The sequence below is a fragment of the Ictidomys tridecemlineatus genome, chromosome 1, assembly GCF_052094955.1.
Source record: "Ictidomys tridecemlineatus isolate mIctTri1 chromosome 1, mIctTri1.hap1, whole genome shotgun sequence".
Taxonomy (NCBI): Eukaryota; Metazoa; Chordata; class Mammalia; order Rodentia; family Sciuridae; genus Ictidomys; species Ictidomys tridecemlineatus.
The window spans coordinates 192,967,572-192,981,727 of NC_135477.1; positions in this window are offsets into that span (position 1 = coordinate 192,967,572).

The following is a 14,156-nucleotide window of genomic DNA, read 5'->3' on the forward strand; positions in this document are numbered from 1 at the left end:
GTGGCAAATATTAAACTTGTAATATTATTTAACTGTGCATTTGTGAGTTGGCATCTCAGATAGCTTCTTGAAGAAGAACATTGTAACTAATATCTTGGGTGTTTTTCATAGAGTCTACCAAGTCACATAAATTATATTATGTTCATTAAATAAATGAACTATTCACATAAGATACACAAGTAAAACCACTAATTGATCCACTGTGTCAGTGGTTCTCAAACTGTGGTGTGCATTAGATTCACCTGGAGATTATGTTGAAACACAGACAGCTGTGTCCCCTCTACAAAATTCTGATCCTGTAGGCCTGGAGTGGGTGTTAAATTTTTTATTTCTAACAAGTTCCCAGGTGAGGCTGATGCTACTAATTTAAGGACAACTCTGAGAGCTACTGCTCTAGACAATTTTAAATAAATTTATCAGAATATTTAAGTGGAAAAAAATTCCAGGTACAAACAGTACAGAAATATACATGTGCATACTATGGAAGTACAAGTAACTGTATGGTCTAGGGAGTCTTAATTTCATGGATATGATCAATTTGAGTGTGGAATTCTAATTAATTAAAAATAATTGCTGAGTGTAAAAGCTACTTTGAATAAAATACTTTATCTTCATGTATGACCATAAAGCAAATCACCTCTAATTTGATTATGGTACATTCAGAAGAGTTTCTTTGACATAAATGTTTACTTTGGATTACATAATTAATGACAAAAAAATCATTGTACAGTTTATTTTAAATATGAAGTGTATTGTAAATATAGAAAAACATGCCATATGTTTTTCTGTGTCTGTCAGGAAAAGGAAGTCTAGTTCCGTTAACACCTTCATAATAATTAAACAACACATTCAATTTAGCAGACTGGCAGATAAAGAAGCTGCCTATGTCAGGTTGATTACTAATAGGCAATCCCCTCTAGAAATCACTTATTTCCATAATAAATTATTTATGAAGATCAGCTTCATGATTTAAGTGGTCTTTGCAAAGGCACTATTTACAAACCACAAGTTAAAATAAAGTATTAATAATAAATTAAAGCACTATATCAACACCTCATGTATCAAAACCCCAAGCAACCCATCCCAAGGGCCTAAGAAACTCATTATTACTTTATGTCAAGAAGTAGCTCTTGCCAGAGAGCTGTCCAGCTCCCATTTGCCACCTAGACATGGGCTCTAATTTCACCAGTGGCAGTCATCCAAAGCTGAGTCACTAAAGCACCACTGTCACAGAGCAAGAGCAGAATGAGGCAGCTGAGAAGAAGGGCCAACACATTCTTTTTGTTCCAGGATGTGCTCCAAGGACCTCTGCTTCTGTGGTTTGCCCTCCCTTGTCTTTTTGTGTTCTGGTTGTGGACTGTTTGGCTGATCTTGTGTCCAATATTCCCACTTTACTCTTCCCAGTCATCCTGATCTGCATGAGATCTACAATGACCTTCTCTTATCTTTGTCCTCTTTTAAAAAAAATGATTTTTGAATATTTCATTAGGTAGTTTGTTATTTATTATTGCTTTATTTTTAATTGTGATATTCATACATGCATATAACATGATTTCATTCAACCATTCCTAGGGAGTAAAACTTTTCCATTTCTTCCTCACCTGTCCTCCTTCCTCTACTCCAGTGTTCTCTCTTCTATTTTCATGAGCTTCCCAACATCCTCTGATTTTTTTTAATTCCTTATTTCTTTCTAGTTTCCTCATATAAGGAAAAGCATTCAACCCTTGACTTTCTGAGTATGGCTTATTTTACTCAGCATGATTTTCTTCAGTTCTTCCATTTACCAGAAAATGACAATTTTATTCTTCTTTATGGTTGAGTAAAACTCTATTTTGTGTGTTTTCTTCATCCAATCATCTATTGAGGGACACCTAGTCTCATTCCATGACTTGGCTATTTTAAATTGTGCTGCCAAAAATATTGGTATGCATGTATCACTATAGTATGCTGACTTTAGTTGTTTTGGATAAATAACAAGGAGTGCGAGAGATGGGTCATATGGTGCATCCATTCCTAATCTTTAGAAGAATCTCCATACTGCTTTCCATATTCGTTGCAGTAATTTGTAGTCTCGACCAACAATAAATGAATTTTCCCCCACAGCTTCACCAGCAATGTATTTTTGATGATTGTCCTTTTAACTGGAATGAGATGAAATCTCAGTGTAGTTTTGATTTGCATCTCCCTGATGGCTAAAGATATTAAACATTTTTTTAAATATATTTGTTACCTATTTTTTCTTTCAAAAAAATGTCTTTTTAGTTCGTGTTCATTTATTGATTCGGTTTGTTTCGTGTGTCAAGAGTTTTGAGTTCTTTATATATTCTCGTTATTAGTTAAGAATATGAAGAGAAAGGCTACAGAATGGGAGAAAATCTTTGCCAGCTAATCTTCTGCAAGGAGGTTCATACTCCTTACTTTCTTGATCTTGCTTCTTTCCTTTTCAGTCTACTGCTGTCCTGATGCTAGTCTTTTCTGTGGGACCTGCTTTCCAGTGTCCATGCTTTGTGTCACCTTTGGTGATGCAACACTCACAGACCTCAGGTACTAATATTTTGAGAAATTTTATACCACTTATTTTAACCATGCAAGGATACTTATAAAGTGAACAAGTATAAGGTTTGGCAGAGTGTTAGGTGAAATGACCCCTCCGTGTAAATTTTGGCTGCCTTACTTTAAAGGTTATCATTGTCTAATATACAAATTTGTGATGTTATCAAGTCATAGCACGATAGAGTACAATGAACCAACTTCACTGCTACAAGGTATGGTCATACTCCTACTATTCACTATTAAATTTATTAAAATGTACATCAGCCACTTAACATACATTATCTTCTCTATCCTCAAAATGACCAATTTGTCATGTTTCAATAACTATTTTGCTCATGAGCAGTCTAAAGATTAAAGGAACTAAGCATGCAGTCACACAGGTTGAAAGTTAGGATTTAAATCTAGGGATGTCTGACTGCATAACCCAAGTTCTTAATTAGAATGCCTCTCCCTCTTGCTTTGAGTGTATCCATGTAATAGGGATATTTGTAATCTACTTGCAAGTTTTAATTCATTAATTTTTCAGTATTTTTAAAGCATGAGAATATGTAATGAGTGAGAAAAAAAGGGTTTTTACAAGTGACCAGACCTTTATGAGCAAAAAAAAAAAAAAAAAAAAAAAAAATTAAATAAGCACATACTTAGGAGTTTGAGCTCTTCAGATATTATCTGAGAATAACTGCTTTGCTCCTTCTCTGCTGTCCTCATCTTTTCCTTGATCTAAACCTGTTATATTACAATTTGACCTGTTTCAGGTTATGGTTTGGAGGAAGATTATAAACAGCTGGTCAGCAGCTCTATTGAACTGCCTCTAAATATACTTGAAGGGTATTAAATTCAATCGCCCTTGTGCTTTCTCTCCCACAATAGCATTTTCTTTGACTTTTTCCTTACAACTCCTTTTTTTCCCCCTATTCTTATTCAGGTATGTAATCTCTGGAACTCTTGTTGAGCTCTCTGTATTTCTACTCATGAATGTGTTCATAGATGTAGGTTAGTGAGATGGTGGTGGTTTGGATTATCTTACCCCATTGGTTAAAATTTTTATTTTAAACCTTCTCCTTTGAAAAAGTAGCTTGTCTAATAAGCTTGGTATTATGCTATTATATATATATATATATTTATTTTGGAAACACCATGAACCAAGTCAGTACCAATCTTTGTCATTTGAAACTGTTTCAGTTTGTTTCTAATCCAGGAATCATGTTTGGTCATGGGGGCCTTGTTGCCATCCTCCACTGTCGCCAAATCAGGGTTTTGGGAGTCCTGGAATGCAGTGAACAGTAAAGGAACTTTGTTCTTCTAATAGCATCTAAGAAATGTTGCTGTTCAAAGGCGAAACAAAACACAACAAAATATACTGCCAAATAGAATCAGGAATTGTCACTGTTTTCTAGAATGAAATTATGTAGTTTTTTTTAAAAAAATAAAGCCATATTAGGTGTGATCCTGACCATCATTATCTGTTGGTCAAAATATAAGAGATTTTGGATAGATTGCAAAAACAAGTTCAAGTGATCTAGTGTAGACTATTGATAGTATCCATGTATTTCATACTTGAAAACTGCCAAAAGATTTTAAGTTTTGCACCACAAAAATCATTAGTGTGTGATGCAATGTGTATGTGAGACGTGGCCTGATTTAATCATTTGATGATGTATATCAAAACATCATGTTGTCCACAAATATATGCAATTTTTATTCATCAATTAAAATTTTTTAAAAGAATTTGACCACTTCCCCTAGGTTGTTATGAGTTATCAATCAAGGTGAAGAACCTATTCTTTTCTTGGTCAGACTTTTCTCCATTTAATATTTGCTGAGAATATTCAATACCACAGCTTTATCAACTTCAAGAATAATGATTCTAACTAATTCAACTAATAAAGTCTAAGTACTATTTAGTTTCTACTACTAATATGCTTTATTTGTGGACAGATGCTTTTACCTCTCTAAGCACAATTTTATGGTACATGGAGACAATGGAAATGAAAAGAATTTAATCTGAGGCTTTAGTCTTTGTTTTCATTCTCAGTACATTAGTCATGGTTTTAGTTCTGTGAAATCATTCTCCTTTTGCAGTTAATATGCCTACTTTTATTTACTTCAGCAATTAAGAGGATACTAAGTATGGTAGCTGGTATTAAATTCTAATTATTTTCCTGTTTTTAATACATTCATTTCACGGGGGGGGGGGGTGAAGTGTCTTTTAAGACTGAGAATATTTGCTACCATGCACTACATATTTGGAACTGTTAAGTCTTCTGAACAATGTTTCCAGGAAACACCAGCGTAATAAAAATATATACCTTTACAATTTTTTATTTAGAAAGACAAATGTAAAAGTAATAAAATGTTAAAGTTTTCTGAGAAGTCCCGCACATGATTAACTAAAACATACCCAGACACACATACATGTAAACTGCCAATGAATGCACAATCTAAACATTGTACCTCAATAGTACTCAAGGTATTAAAAGTCCCTTCAAAAGTGAAGGTTGGTCATGGCTAACTTTGCATATTTTAAATTTTACTTTCTAATCTGAACTTGATGCTCTGGCAGTACATGCTGGAAGCACAGGAAGTTGGGGAGCATGGGGTGTGTTGGTCATAACAGACAGGTGTGCGTGAGGAGTTGACCTGAGAATAGTGGGCTGTGTACTGGTGAAATGAGAATTAGCTCAGGAGTTTATGGGTTAAGATTTGGACTTCCAGGGAAATGGATTCAAACTTGGAGGATTCTGAAAAAGGATCTTTAAATTCTAGAGAATGGTGTTCTATTTATCCAATTTTGGGGAGGGTGGGTAAGTGGTTACCGACTTACTGCTGCTGGTTTTGCAATATTTTTCCTTTGTGTTCTTTACCTATGACTTTAAGGTTCGTGACTTAAAACAGCCTCCTTTAAAACTTTTGTGATTTCTTGAATAAGTATGTTCACAAATAATAATGAATAATCCTGTACACTGGCATAACATATTAATAGGAAATCTACTTTTTCAATCACTCAGGGTTTGTGTAAATGATAGTTTGTCCTGCTGCTCTTTAGTAACTAGCATGCATAAAAATACCTTGTGTGTGAAGAAATTCATAAAGGAAAAAGTCTTTGGTTCTTCATAACTGAATATAAAATATCAATTCCATTTTCTCTTAAACAGAAGAAACCTTTGGGATATTAAAATAGTAAGTAAAGGGTATGATTTCCACAAACTGCAGAAACTGTCATTTTTGTTATGACATTTTATTACTTTTTAAAAGGTCATATGTATATATTATCTTACTTGTTTTTAGCCATTATTCTCAATTTTGGAAAGAAGATGAACTTGAGCTTTTCTTATACATACTTTAACCCTATTATCAGTTTCTACAATTCTTTTAAGAAGGCACTTTAAGACACTGTCATTTATTGTTAAATTTTAATGCAATTTAAAAGTTTAACTTACCCAATCATAGTAATTGCCAAGCATTATAGAAATATAAACTGATATAAAGTTAAAAAATATTTAAATCCTTCTCTATCTCTCGTTCTTTATCAGAGACAACTGTAAATAGTCATTCATTTATATACTGTTTCAGTCAGCTTTTTCACTGCTATGACTAAAAGAACCCACCAGCACAATTATAGAGGAGGAAAGGTTTATTTAGGGGTTCAAAGGTTCAGAGGTCTCATAGAGAGCAATCTCCATTCCTCAGGGCTTTTGGCGAGGCAGGACATCATGATGAAAGCGTGTGGAAGAGGGAAGCAGCTCACATGATGATCAGGAAGCAGAGAGAGGCTTCACGCTACAGATACAAAATATGTATCCCATAGCTATGCCCCCAATGAACCACTTCCTCCAGCCGCACCCCACCTGCCTCCAGTGACCACTCAGTTAATCCCATTAGGAATTGATTAATTCATTAACTTGGTTAAGGATATAACTCAATCAGTTTCTCCACCAAACTTTCTTTGCATTGTCTCACACATGAGCTTTTTGGAGACACTTCATAGCCAAACCATAACATATAAAAAAATGTATGCTGTAAGTTCAGAAAATAAAAAAATATAAATTTAAGAATAGAAATAGAATCATTTATGCATAGAGTCTGGCAAGTGGACTGTAGGATAAGTATTTTGAAATGGAATATTGGGGCTAAATATATTTCAGATTTAGATTGCTATGCTGTTGCTTTCTTTAAAAGAAAAGAAAAAGTCTACCATAAGAAATACATTTTACTTCAATACTGGATTCTATTAAACTCTTCCATTTTTGCCAGTCTTACAGATAAAAGTGGTATCTTAGTTTTTGTTACTTTATACAAGGAGACAGAAACTCGTCAGTTTCTATTTTGCTCTTTTTGGTGAACTGTCTATATTGTTTGATCACTTTTCTCTTTGGTTTTTCATCTTATGCTATTAATTTGTAAGAACTGCATATACAATAAATTAATTCTCTGTCATATGCTTTACAAATATTTCCCCAGTTTATTGTTTATATTTTGATGTGTTTATGACATTTTCCACTCTGCAGAAGTATTTAATCTACAAGTATAAAATGTATGCAGGGTTTTCCTTCATAATCTCTAAATTTATGAATATAATTCCAAAAGCCATTTTACCGAAAATATATTTTTTAAGTTTTCTTTCCATTACTTTCTCTTTCTTTCTCTCCTTTTTGTTTAAACCTTTAGATCATGTAGAATTAATTTTGATGTAAGGAGTGGGCAAGAATACAGCTTTATACCTCTGTAAGTAGTCAGGCATTTGTTCTAAGACAATGGACTCTCTAGCTTATTCCAGTGAATAAAAATACTACTGTAATTACATATTAAATCCCCTCTAATCTACTGCTGGGCCTTTATTCTTTTCCATTAGCCTTCAATACTTATACCAGCACCATGCCACTTCAATTATCACAGATATGCTGTACCGCATTTTCACATTTAGTAAGGCCAGACTCTCACTAATATGTTCAACAAATACAGTGGAGATCCAACATCTGAAGGGACAGACCCTCCATCTCCCAGATGAAGAAACTGAAGGCCAGGGAGGTTCCACGGGCATTCAGGAGAGATTGAGGCATGAGAATAAGGATTTCTTTTTAGTGTCCTAGGACTCATTCTTTGGAGTCATGCAAACAAATATGTAAACAATATTTTCCCATAGACTTCAATACTTGTCTAGTTTTTCCTGGTCTAAGTTTCTCTGTGATATTTTTTTCCTATTCTACTTTTTGAGCCTTTCAATCTTCACCTTCCTCTAAACTTGTAAAATTTTCATTATTATGCTTACCCATAAATATCTTATATCCCATGAATGATAGTGGAAGACAAACCAAACCTGTCTTCCAACATCTCTTGTCATGGTCTGTTTATTTTAGTCATTAAAATCCTGAGTAGGATTGGGCTAATACTGAAAAGAATTCCCAAAGCAAAGCACAATTGAACAGTAAAGTTTCCACTGACTAACTAGGCAGCTGTCTGCCAGAGGCAGTCATCAGCATGTTAATGAGATCTATGGCTGGCGTTAAGCATAAGGTATAGCAAGCACTACTAAGCATATAAGCATAATGCACATCTTTCAGTCAATTTGAAAAAATCCAAAAGAGTTATTTGAGAAATAGGCAAATATGCAATGATGTTTCACACAATGATTCAGAGACAAAACTTTGCCCTTCCAAAAATGAGAAAGAGAGGTTAGACTTAGGAAAAATTTTGCAAGCGTACAAGATTAAATCAAGGTAAAAGGTCAACAATTCTGGGACTCTGGCAAAAAGTAAAAGCAGATGCGAAAACTAAAGAATATTCAAGTTAATAGGTCACTGCTTGGGTTGTGTTCTTTTCCATAAACAAGCCTGATTATTTATAGAACTAGGAATCCTTCATGCATTGATCAAGAATAGTTAAAAAGTTTATAAAATTAAATAACCACACTATCACTCTAATTGATTTAACAGTGATCATATTATATTTGCCCAAGCTACTATGCTAAAATAAAGGATCTAGATAATTCCAGTTGGGTGGGGTTAGCTGCATAGCACCACTGGAAGAAATCCTTTCATTTTACCAAAGCTAGAATACCCAAAACACCTCAATATTGACAGAAGTTGATAAGAATTTAAACTAAAATGCAACATCATTTATCATCTAGGAACATAACACACATTAAGAGAAAAGGAAAGAGAAATTTATATCAGGAACTGTAGTCACGAATTGGTGACTTCCACCCCAAATCATAATGCTTGCCTCCTCTCCCATTTCTATTACTCTCAGAGACTTAAATTTAGATAGCTCTCAGCACTACAGAGGACCACTTTTGACATAAGAAGTCACAAATTTTTATCTTCCTTTCAAGATGGGTTGGAATGTGAAATTCTTGAATTGTTACTCTTACAAAGCCATTTTCTATTGTAAGTATGAGACTATGAGCAATATATATAAGAAACATACAGTGTGGGCCTTCATGTCTGTTCATTACTCAAGAGTTTCTCATATGAATTAGGAACTGAAATTCCTAGCAAATGCTCACTTTCTCATTTATATATTTCCCATAGCTTTAATGGATTTATGAGTCTCACCTAAGGTTTCAGGATATGATCCAATAATGAATACATAGTACAAAGTGCAATGGCCAGATGGATGTCTTTAAAATATATATGTGTCTAAATTTTCTAAGATACATTCAGTAAAATTCATATTCTAAACCTACACACATAATTTTCCAAAGTTGAAATTAGAAAGAGCTGCAATTCAACATACAAGTTATTCAAATTATTTGCCTTTATTTTATTTGTTTATTTTTATGTGGTGCTAAGGATCAAACCCATTGCCTCACATATGCCAGGCAAGTACTCTGCCACTGAGCTAAGTCCCCAGCCTTCAAATTATGCTTGATTAATGCAAGCTTTATAATTTGCTTTCCTATACTATAGAATAAAAATAAAATTTACCTGAGGTTTTTTTTTATTAGAACACAGAAAACTACCAAAATATCTGAGTTATAATACTTTGAAAAACAATTTCTAGGTAGCAAAAGCAAAAAAAAAAAGTCTATTGGTTTATAACATCTAAAGAGTAGAGCTCCTCTTAAATTCTGCTTAGAATTTTAAAAAATGAAATTGCATTTATATGTTTCTAATAGATCCAAATACCAGAAAGTCAGTGACTCATGATATTACCTTGAACAGTTCTCTAACAAGAGTATTCTGCATTAGACAAAATGTGCAAGTCATGAGAGGGTTCTCCACAATGGACAGAGTTTCATCACCATTCATGGTTAGGATTATGGAGTAATGTTCATGCAACTAATACAGTTAAAAATTTTGAACAGGGTACAAAACTAAAGTATTTGGGACCATCCAGCAACAAATTGGGTTTCTGGATCATCAAGAAATTAGTATACACAATGTTGACTGATTTCATGGTGTTTGCTGGATGGTGCCGATACCATTATACTCTCTGCAGTGAGCAAGAAGAAATGAGAGACATATTATTGATGTACTTATTATTCCATATGCACTACAACCTTTTGCCCAACATAAATTCTGTGATTAATAATATACCTTTTTGAAACTCAGAATATTAAAGATTCATAGTATGTTCACTGGCAAAGAAGTTTTAAGATTAATCAATTATTAACCCATCCCTTTCGCCTCACATCATGTCCTTTTAAAAAAAAAAAACTAAAACAAAACAACTTTACAACTACTCTAAACCTCACTTTAAATATCTTTGAGCATCAAAGATAACTTTGAGTTGGCTGGATCCATATCTATTTTAAAGTCAGACACAATACATCAGGGGTTGCATGTCAGTTGTTAAGAGACTTAGAGTAATAAAACAAATACCTTGTTCTCAAAGAGCTCCTCATCTAGCAGGGGAGACAGTTAATCAATTCCCACATTATGAGATAAATGTAATAGAGATATACACAAGTATTACAGAATCTCTTGGTCCAGGGAATTGTTTCTAAAATCCAGGAAAAAAAAATTGCTTTGGTCTTCTTAGAAAAACAACACTTATTTAACTGTTGAAAGGGGGAAGACACTTACCTTTACATAAGCATTTTATTGTATTTTACCCAGTATCTCAAACCAAACAAACTATTCTCCAAATAAACCAGCCAGGCTATTCTTCATAATGTCATCCATCACAGCTTGTTGATTTTCCCCTCTTTTCTTAGGGAAACTTTTCTTCTTTACTTTACTGAAGTTATTCAAACATTACTACACATTAGATAGTTAGTGTCTGTTTATTTGTTTGTTTGTTTTGAGATTTCCTGTGTTAACTCATTTCATTCTCAAAGTAACTATAAAAAGTAACTCCTTTTTAATTGATATTTGACAGCTGAGGAAATTTGGGATGGAAAGATCTTAAGTAATTGATCATATGGTCAACAATAGACTTTCAAATTCAGGCAGTCTAACCCTAGAGGCCATCCTCTTACCTTATGCAGTATGTACACTCTCATACACATTCTTCCAGGGCAAACATCTGTAGAATGATTACTGCAAAACAGTGACAGTGCCTATTGCTTCTATCACTTGCCTTGTGTGGTAAAAATTGTATGCTTTCATCTCTGAAAAGATGACCATTTAGGTACCACAGATCAAAGCCTAGATCTCTTTCAGCATGATGTAAATTTTAAAAGTAGTATTTTATATTCATCATGATTATTTTTTGTCACTTTGAAGAAAATCGAAAGTTAGTAAATTCCTAATGAAGTATATTCCTAATGAACTCCTAATGAATTCCCAATGAAGATTATCCTTAACATATTTTTTCATTGCTCAAAAATTTTAAAGCTAAATTTCAACATATTTGTTTCAGGGGCAAACAGTCACAAATCACACATCCAAATTTGTTTTTCTTTTGTTATATCAAGATTGAGTTTATTTTGTAAAATAATTTCCCACCTATCATATGGATACACTATATTGACTTATACATATTTGTACTATCAATGGACATTGGCTTGACACAAGTGTTAAGAAATGATTTATATCTATGTATTAAAAAATAAAACTTAAGACAACTATTTCTTTCTGGCTGGTAGATTCATGGTATCACTATGACCAGTCTGATCTATTTTATTTTTTATCTAAATATTAGATACAGGAAATTATTACTGAATTGTTCAGTTTGATTTTTTCTTCTAAAAAAGTTATAATGATAAAAAGGAAAAAACCTTATTTCAGTAAATCAATAATTAAGTTCATTTTATTCTGCCAAAGAGTCAATGAGAAGTGGAATCCTGTTTGTATATTTGATCTATATATCCCACAAGCAATTATTTGATAGCTAATTAGGAATAAATAATCAAGAGAGTTGGTGTGTGTGAGTTATCAATTCAGAAAAGACGCCAAGAGATTGCTATTAATATTTTCACTAGGAAATTGCCATTTACTTTTTGCTTTATCACTTTGGGATACAACATTCAACATATTGCCCCCAAACTAAAAATCTCCCACTATTAACTGACACAATAAACAACCATAACTTTGGTATATGTTATATAAAATAGTGGAAAGATTATCCTTAAAATAGATTATTTATAGTAAGAAGACTTTTAAAACTGTGTGGCACTTTACAAGGTAATGGCCTTCCTTACTATGTGGTTCAAATAAGGTAGAATCTGTTGTGTTTTATTACAGACAATGTATTATAAACAAATGCCATCTTGACAAAAGGAAGGTATTCTCACACGAGAAATTTAAAGAATTAGTTTGAAGTACAATCAGTTTACGATCAAATAATTCTATCTTTGACAATAATCCATGATGGAGTGACTGGAAGACAATAAGTGGCCTATTACCAAGAATTTAATTTTTCTGTCCATGGTGAACCCATCGATTTAACAAATTCTAATTGAAGGTTTAGCAATCACTTCACTAGCCTTTCCTCAAGATTCAAACATTCCCTCAAGATGTCACCCTTTTCATTAAGGTGCTTATATTGTAAGTGGGAAAACAGACACTAAACAGGTAGAAGTGAAGTAGCAATGAAAGAATTAAAGAAAAACTCAAGAGAAGAATCATGAGCATTAACATAGGTGTTGATATACCACAGCTCAAAACCTGGTCATGTTTAATCACAGAATTGCTGAAATCACAAAGGTTTATAGACCAGAGTCTGTGCTAAAAGGGAAGAGTCAGTTCTCAGTAGCCAGCACTCTCACTTCTTCACTCACCATCTTACCGTATTATTACCTTTAAGAACTAAATCATCTTTACTGCAGCATTGTCTATCTGTCTATAATCTAGGTAACACTGTCCACATTGGGACTTTACTATCCCCTGTCTTTATCAACATTGTATTATCCTGGGAAACTCTCACCTCAAAAGATAAAGTTGCAAAAAATCCCTTGTTCACTTTAGAAACTTCATGAAATTCCATTTCCAATAAACCACAGACTGCTCAACTTGAAATACACGGTGTCAAATCACTGTTTACTCCACAAGACTTCCCAAGAAAATTTCCCCTAGTAGTGTCTCCAGATCTTAAACTCTTATTATATCAACTTACCCTGTCCTTATCAATAATAGCTTCAAAAGAATTGCCTTTAAATTAGATCCCCAAACCTATAACAATTCCTTCTTTGTCCTTCCTTCAAGGTGCACTAAACTTTGATGATGTAGAGACTTCCCAAACCCTGGGAGGCAAGAAATTCAGCTTGGCTATATTTAAGGTTATTGGGATGGCATTTTAGGGAACATGGCATTTAATATATTTTCTGTGAGCCAGAAAGAGAGATGTGTGACTTGAGTCAAAGTTAAGGATGAACCACAGATCTTACTGTTAATTTTTGAATTTGTGTTTAAATATATACAACTAAAAAAAAATCTGGAACATACTTTGCTACCTCTGCTTGTCTATGTGCTCATCTCCAATGACTCCATGTGGGAAGCCAAAAAATGAACTTAAATGGTTGTGTTTTGGGGGTTTGTCATCACTGGAAATGAAATTTTTGAACTCAAAATTTGAGAGTCATCTTTTCACAAATTAGCCTAGTTTACCCATGGTTAGCAAGTCATAAATGTTTCTATGATCCCTTGCTGTAACTAATATAACATTTCACAGAGTTCCCAATGCTATCCCAATGGTATATATTGTTGTCATATATTGGCTATTTCCAAGGTTGTTCATAAGTAACCATGTGATTTAGGTAGCAGTTAAAAATAGATACAGTTAAAAATAAAACAACAATAATGACAAAAATAAAACAACCACATCACCTGTGCATGTCATTTCCCTATAATACTTAACCCCTATAATACCTAATGATTACTAAGATATAGGGAGGACCCACTATGGTAAGGCACTGTGCTAAAAGCCTTACATTCATTTTATGCAATCCTTATCCTTCCAACAGTGCTACCACTTGGATCTTAAAAGTCCCCCATGTACTAATTGTTTAATCCCAACTTGGTTCCAGGAGTGATAAACCTTTAGGAGGTGGGGTCTAGTAGGAGATCTTCAGGTAATTTGGGACATATTCTTAAAGAGGAACCCAGTCTCTTCTTCTTTCATTCTTTTTAACTCCTGGCTTAGGTGAGTGGTCTTGTTCTTCCACAAATTCTTGCCATGATGCACTGCCTTGCCACAGGCCCCAAAACAACAGAGCTAAA